We start from the raw sequence: 8946 nt of genomic DNA, 5'->3' as shown, positions 1-8946 counted from the left end.
GACTTTGTCTTATTATAATTTCTTGAATGATGTCATCTAATAAATATAATATTATCCTCTTAGCTCTTTTTTATAATGTGGAACTAGACAAAATGAGTTTATGCTTTTAGTAGCAGAAGGAATATATTAAAAATAAAAAGTTGTACCTCCATTGTAATAAAATTTGAAGGGAAAACATCAGATAAGTTAATTTTTTTCTCATGTTTTTTATTTCACATCTGTATTGCTGAGGTATCTCTTAATGTTCATGTTTCAAAACTCTTTATCTTCTCTTTTCTTAAATCCACAAAATGCCAAAATATCTCTTGTCTTTTAAAAAGAAAAACTTGTTGTCTAACTCTTACTCTTCTTTTTTCTTTATAGCCAAAGTTTAGAAAGTGCAGTCCACACTTTCTTAATCAATTCTTCATATTCCAGTTACTCTTTAATAAAATTCAGACGGAAAAATTTCAACTATATATTTATGGACTCACTAACCAAGTCTATACAATATTAAAATATATTTCCTGTTGTTTCAAGGTTGTATTTAAGAATACAAATAAATAATTATTGATATTGTTGATGTTTTTGGTATAGCTATGCTTTATCCTCCTTGCTAGCAATAGTTAATCACTGATTAAACTATTTTGATACTCACCTGCCTTGTATTCTATTATACTTTTACTATATATGTGTAGGTCCACAGAAAACATTACATAAAGGACACCATGTAGCATGTACCTCCCTTCTCTGTTGGTATTTTCTTTTCCTCTATATATGGTGCTATTCTTGTCTTTAGGGCTATTTTTAAATAAGTAATTTTTAGAACTTATTATATGCCAAATGCTACTCCATGAACATCCTGTTTGATCATCCTTGCATAGTTTTACTGCCACCTGTGGGTTTACAACTCCCAAATGCCTTGTATTGACCTCTCCACTGACACCCATTCTGTATACAGAAAGAGATTAAGTAAAAGGAGGAAGCTTCTGCACAGGAAAGAAAACAGTCAATAGAGGGAATAAAAAACCTGCAAAATTGGAGAAAATATTTGTAAACAATTCATCTGATAAGGGGTTAATATCCAAAATATAGAGAAAACATAGGAGCAAGAAAACAACACTACTTGTAAAACAAGTTAAGGTATTATACGATAGTTCTCAAGAGAGGGCAAATAAATGGCCAATACATACACAAAAAAAAATACAAATTAGAACCACAATATATATTAGTTATATCTGATAGAATACCTACTCTGGAGAAAGGAAAAGATAACAGTTTTGGTGAGGATGTAGAGAAAAGGGAAAATTGCACGCTGTTAGTGACTATTTAAATTAGTACAGCCATTATAACAAGCAGTATGGAGGTTCTTCAAAAAATTAAAATTAGAAATACCACATATCCAGCAATCTCTATTGGCTATATATCCCAAAGGAATGAAATAAGTATGTCTAAGAGACATCTGCACTCTAATTTTCATTGCAGCATTATTTAAAATAGCCAAGGTAAAGAATCAACCTTAGGATCCATTAATAGATGAATGGATAAAGAAATGGTACATACACACAATAGAATAATATTCAATCATTAAACTAAAGAGAATCCTGGTCTTTGTGAGAAGATACATAAACATGGAAGGCATGATGTTATTAAATTAAAACCATGCACAGAAAGACAAACACCATGATTTTACTTGTAAGTACAATCTAAAATTATTTCCCATTGAACTGCAGAATGGTGCTTACCTGGGTCTGAGGTGGTTGTGGGAGGGTTGATGGAGAGATTTTGGTCAAAGGAGACAAAATCTCAGTTAAGAGTAACAATTTTAAAAGTTCTGTTGTACTTCATGTTAGCAATAGTCAATAATCATATAGCTTAACTTGAAAAATTCTGGGACAGTGGATAGTATGTGTTTTCACAACAAAAATGATAAATATGAGAGATAATACATATGTTAATTAATAAGATTTTATTATTCCATAATGCATACATACTTCAAAACTTGTTGTAAAGAAAGAAAGAAATACAATTTTATCTGTCAATTAAAATAATAAAAAAGAAAAAAAATAGAAAAAAATGTTAACTGTAAAGTAGCTGGGTATAAGATCAACATCTTTATTGTGGTAGCTCTTACCTAAATTGAATGCTTGAATAGAACAAAATAGCAAACTCTCCCATGAGTAAGTAGTAAGGAGCTTCTCATACAACTGCACATAATATAAAAAATAAAATTTCTATACTTTTTAATTTATGATTTTAAAATATAAGTTAATATTTCCATATAATTATGTAAACACACAGAAATATATAAAGTAACAAAACTAACCAAAGTATAAAAACAGTTACCAACTTCTATATATTTTGCAGAGATTTCTTTTATAATTTAATGAAATAAATATTCCTTATCTTATATACACAGCTTAACAGAAGCAAAGGAACCCAATTTTATGAAATTATTATAACCTTGATCTTAGGTGTCATATGGAAAGAAAATTATATGCCAGCAAACATAAATAAAGATGAATTAATTAATTAACAAAACATTGCAGGGATCAATAGTTATAGCACCCTATGAAATATGAAGCATAAGTAATTCAACCATCTGTTTCAGTTGTATATTTAACAATATTATTTATATATATATATATATATATATCTCAGACAAGGGCTTTTTCAATGATGGCCAGAATTTGTTGTATCTACCAATGTAATTTGTCACATAATGAACAGAAACTGATGAGTATTAATAGGCAGATGAAACATATATAATAATATTCAATGTCTATTAGTGACTAGGAAATTATTTTAAAAAATCAGAAGTAGAAATCAATTAACCTATTAAAATTAGTTTCCATTTTTCAAAAGGACAACAAATCTGATGCAAAACATCATCTTGATTTGGAGTGCTTGTATAAGAGCCCATACATAAATATCTGCTAGAAGGTGAGACAAGGCAAAAATATACTTAAAATAAGAAAATTTAGAAGAATTTGAGTAAAAAAGTAAAACTCAATACACTCTTTGAGAAAATGGATGTTTATTGTCTTCATATGAATCCAAAGAATCTACAGAAAAAAACTTTTATAATTATTAAGACAGCTTGAAAAGTATCTGGCTATAAGATCAACATACTAAATTTGACGTTTTTATCTGTCAATTAATGTTTAATATGCTAATTACCTTAAATTAATAAATTCAGTTCTAATCCAATGAGAGTTATTTGGAAAACCTGTGTTGTTTTGTTGTTATTGTTGTTACATTGATAACTTTATGAAAAACTGAATATAACATAATTTTAAAGGTTCCGTATCCATCATCTTGCTCCCCACTTCCATCTTCACTGAGAAATTCTGCAAAATTTTTTTCTGGGTCTGCTGTTTTTGGCTTCTATTATTAACCACATCTTTATTTCCAAATCTGGTATTGCAACTTTTTGATCATTTTAGAATTAGCCTCAAGAGAATGACGTCTCCTATTGATCCATTGCCAAAGCTGTCACTTTTGTCAATTTTCTGATAGTCTTTTCCTGGATAGATTTTGATCCTCCAGTTACAAGTTGCTTATATATCCTTCAGAGGACTCATTACATGTCTGTATTTATTTCATCACATTTTGAATAAAAGTTCTGCTCAATTTGGCATCTTCTGCTCATTCCTCCTAGTGACTATATTCTTTCTTTTTTTCTGACAAAATCTTGATTTTACTCAAAAATCGGACATCTTATATCTGTACTTGCTCCAAATTTCATTTAATAGAATCAGGAAAGTTTTGGAAGAACATTAAATAGGGTCTGTCAGAATCATGTAAAAAACAATTTTATACAAAATTGTGAAGTAGTTCAAAACCTACTCATGTCTAAAAATATTACTAACAAAAAGTTGGAAAATTTTCCTCAGATATAAAATATTGGTACCTTTGTTTAAAAAACAAATTAATCTAAAGTGAGATTGTTCATAATGTTCAATCTTCAGAAGAATTTCTTTGAAATCAGAAACACAATGCAAATACCTGCTAACAACTGTGAAACACGTAATATTTTAAATGCACATCTTCTATCATTCAGTAATTTTACCAAAATCCTTCAATACAAAAATATAGGTACATGTAAATATTCATGCCAATTTATTTGTAAAATGTAAATTCAGTTAGGCATAGTGATGCATGCCTGCAATCCCAACAACTCAGAAGCCTGAGGCAGGAGGATTACAAGTTCAAGGACAGTCTCAGCAACTTAGAACTTGTCTAAAAATTTAAAAAATAAAATTAAAAGAAATGGGGATATAGCTCACTGGTTTGGTGACACTGGTTGTTTTCACATAGGAGCCTAATTGCACTGTGACTTTTGTATATAAAATTGTGTTTTTATATAGAATGTAAACAAGATTGTATACAGAGGGTGCAATGATGAAATGCATAGCTTCACAGAGAAATCAAAATATCTTTCTTATATTAGGAAATAAACTGTAGCGTGAATGTCTTTTTTATATAAAAGAGTGCAATAAAAAGATACAACAATGTACACAATTCATAATATAATGTATAATATTCCATAAAATATTATGCTTCATATCTCTAAATAAGAAACATGGATCCTAAGGCAAATTAAAAGATTCATTTTGTTTTAAAATTAAAACAACATGTTACTAAATTGTCTCATTTCTAATAAGATTTTAGTCTATCATTTTCTAATTAAACGGGATGAAAAATACTTATGACTCAAAATCAAATGATAAAAAAACATAAAATAAAGACAATAATGAAGAAATTAATATAAGCTGTACACAGAATGATGAGATTTGATCATTAAAATATCTAAATTTCTTACTTGGAGAGAAAATACCAGATTTTGGTTACACAGTTTTATGTTCAAAGCCTTGAAATTTGGTATTTTTTTTTTGCTATAGCTAAGAGATGAAGATACAATAATCAGAGTGAGACTTGTGTGTATATATAAATAAAAAATATCTAAGTATATTATGGCTAACATAATTGTAAAATGATCTCGTTTGTCTTTAAATCAGTGGCTAACATAATTTTAAAATGATCTCACTTTTCTTTCAATCAGTGGCATTCAGGAAATGAAAATATAATAAAATTTATTTGTGAATAAGCATGCACGTGCATTTCTAGTGATTAAGTTTATGCATGGATTTCTCTGGACCACTTGTCCCCAGATGTTTGGTCAAATATTATTCAGATGATGCACATGAAGGTGATTTTTAATGAGACTGATTTGAATCAGAGTGTGAAAGCAGATTACCATTTTTACTGTGGTAGCTCTTACCCAATTTGAATATTTGAATAGAACAAAATATTATGATTAACTGAGTAAGTAATAAGGAGCTCCTCACACCTGATTACCTGAACAGAAACATCTTTTTCTGCTTTGTTTCTGCCGTTGGACAAAAACTGAAACATCAGTTCTTCTTTGATCTTGAATTGTCTGACGTTTAGACTGGAACTTATCTTCCCTCTTCCTCTTCTATATCCCCAGCTTGCCTACTGCAGATCCTACAACTCCTCAGCCTTTATAATTGCATAAGCCAATTTCTTTCTTTTTTTTTTTTTTTACCATGGTTTTCATATAAATTTCTTTTTTTTTTAATTTTTTATTGTTGGCTGTTCAAAACATTACATAGTTCTTGATATATCATATTTCACACTTTGATTCAAGTGGGTTATGAGCTCCCATTTTTACCCCATATACAGATTGCAGAATTACATCAGTTACACATCCATTGATTTACATATTGCCATACTAGTGTCTGTTGTGTTCTGCTGCCTTTCCTATCCTCTACTATCCCCCCTCCCCTCCCCTCCCCTCCCCTCTTCTCTCTCTGCCCCCTCTACAGGCATTCATTTGTCCCCCTTGTATTATTTTTCCCTTTCCCCTCACTTCCTCTTGTATGTACTTTTGTATAACTCTGAGGGTCTCCTTCCATTTCCATGCAATTTCCCTTTTCTCTCCCTTTCCCTCCCACCTCTCATCCCTGTTTAATGTTAATCTTCTTCTCCTGCTCTTCGTCCCTACTCTGTTCTTAGTTACTCTCCTTATATCAAAGAAGACATTTGGCATTTGTTTTTTAGGGATTGGCTAGCTTCACTTAGCATAATCTGCTCTAATGCCATCCATTTCCCTGTAAATTCTATGATTTTGTCATTTTTTAATGCAGAGTAATACTCCATTGTGTATAAATGCCAAATTTTTTTATCCATTCATCTATTGAAGGGCATCTAGGTTGGTTCCACAGTCTTGCTATTGTGAATTGTGCTGCATAAGCCAATTTCTTAACATAAGTCACATTTATGTCTGTACAAGAATGAATGTGTGGTGTGTGGATACAATGTTTTTTATTTTTTCTATTTCTGTAAATAATCCTGACTATCTCACTATGGAAATCAGATACCAGTAAACTTACCATATAATTTATTCAACCAGAATGAGATTTTGAAGAAGTTTTAAGTCTCCTAAAATTTTCCAAATGAGGAAAGGAATATGCAGACTTCAATCATCATGTGAATTATTCATGGCCCATGTCACACTTCCCCTAAAACCTTTTTAAACTGAAATACAATGAGAAGGTAGGGAAGTACTATGTAAGGAAACAACAGTAAGAGCTGTTTGTAAAATCAGTATACAGATTCTTCACCATGGTTCCAGATTTATTTGCCTGCATAAATTAGACTGAAAACAGCATCTAAGACGTTAGGAGGGAATTATGAGTATGTGATTTTTCTAGAACCATTAGGGACAGGTTTTGCAAAAAAAAAATATTAGAGTAAAAAACCCTTTCCATGGAATCTATGGACACACTTTCGTTGCCTTTTACAGTCAACTGTTCAAAACTTTTATTGAACATCTATTGTGTGACATGACATCGTCTAAATTTTGTAGATAAACTGGCAAGAATCAAGGACTACAAGATGTTTTTATGTAACCTGTTTCATAAAGGAAAATTACAAGTCATGAAAAAACATATTTTCCAAGAGCATCTCCCTCCCCTGAAAAAAGGCAGCAATCAAAATTAATTTAAAAAGAGCATCAAGATGCCACAGAGAGTGAGGAATTTAGAGCATGTACAACAACAACAACAACAAAAACACCTAAATCAGTGGTATTTAGCCAAGGTGAAAATTCACATGAAGAAGGAAACAATGCACTGTGATTCAATGAAGTGTTGATGGCTATCTTAGGTTGGGTACCTAGATGCAGTTTTCTTTTGTTATTGTTGTTGTTTTGTGCATTAATAAATTTTGAGAAAATGTTCTGCAAGTAAAATTGAGTACTAACCTTTAAAGAAGATGGTGAAATAGAATAGGGAAAAAGAAAACTGAGAAAGGGTGTAGTCTCTGGAGCATGAGTGGTTTGACACAATTTCACATTGTCATGAAGTATTGGGGTGATCATGTATGCCCAGTTTCAGTTACTCATTGGTTTGCAGTTATATACACCTGGAGAAGCTAACTTGTCTGCCAAAATTGTTCCTATTACCTGAGGTAAATTCTAGAATAAAAACACTCATAAAACAAGGTTATGTTTTTATATGTTGATGAAAATGGTGATATCAGTCCTCAGAAAATCAACCTTTTATTTCCCACAAGAACAGTAGTTCCATGTTCATAAATTGAACATTTGAGGTGACTATACCGAACTTAATCTCCAAAAATAACAAGTATATTATTTAGTTATTTATTTCTGATCATTCAAAATTGATAGTTTTAACATATCAATACATTATTTAATCAGACAATGAATTAAATAATTTTGAGTAAATACCACAAATATTTAGAAACTTATTTGTATTTTCAAAATATTTCTGCACTAGCATAATGTAGACAGCTCTACAAATATATTTTTTTCTTTATATTATAAAACATACAAGGACCTGGCAAATGTAAAAAAAATAAGTTTAATTAGAATATGTGAACAAAAATTCAATTGTAAAATTGTGACTCTACCTAAATCAACATAGGATACCTGGAAAAATATTCAGCATGCAGTAAAGAGTCAGAGGTGACAACAGGTGCAAGAAAAACTATTTAGTTTGCATATGATGGTGGGAATACCCAGAAGAATCTGATATATTCTGGATGAGAGTATAGAGATGGATCTGCGAGCTAATTTAAGTATTATATTCCCAGTAGGATGACTTGGAGAAATCGTAAAGAAATGAGAATAGCCTCTTGCATTCTCACATCAGTTTCCCTATCAGGTCTACAATTTAAAGGAGATAAATATTGAAGTTAGTTGGAAGACACAGATTTCTTGGTTTAATAAAGCATTTAGATAAAATGGAAATAGGTGAAGAGAGAAAAAAATTTTATTCTGTTAACACCTGGATGTTTCATTGACATAAGTGATACTTGACTACTTATTAGCTATAGCAAATTCTCCATCTAGACTAGCTCCTTCTTCTCAGAATATGATGATCAACTCTGTATTGTCTTCAAAAAAGCAAACAATCCAACCTTTCTTTACTCTAGTTACTCCATCCTTCCATTTGCTCCCTCTACAATCAGTAATCTTTATATTATTTTTCACCCTTCCCCTCAAAACACTATCATCTCTCTTGTAATCAGGATATAATATGAAAATCTACCTGTAAAAATTAACCTAATTTGCCAAATACAGTGGATGTTTTCATTTCATACTGTTGTTCATAGTATAAATATTAATTTCAGGAGTGATATTAAGGAAAAATTTTAATAGAATTATATCCTACTCTTTCTCACACTAAACATTGTTTTTGTCATTATTTGTCTTGTGGGGAGAAACATCAGTAAGTCAACTTTTAAAAAAGTCAACATAAATTAATATTATATCTCTTACAACATTTAGAAAATCATGTATTCTACAGAGTAGTAGTGTTTAACACCTGGGTATACCTATACCTAGGTATACCTGAAAGTTCTTCAAAAGATAATAAAATCTTTAAAGATAATAAGATCTTTAAGGGAATCAGTTCC

This window comes from Marmota flaviventris, chromosome 12, assembly GCF_047511675.1.
Source record: "Marmota flaviventris isolate mMarFla1 chromosome 12, mMarFla1.hap1, whole genome shotgun sequence".
NCBI classification, from domain to species: domain Eukaryota; kingdom Metazoa; phylum Chordata; class Mammalia; order Rodentia; family Sciuridae; genus Marmota; species Marmota flaviventris.
The sequence above is the reverse complement of the archived record's forward strand: the minus strand, read 5'-3'. Positions refer to the sequence as shown.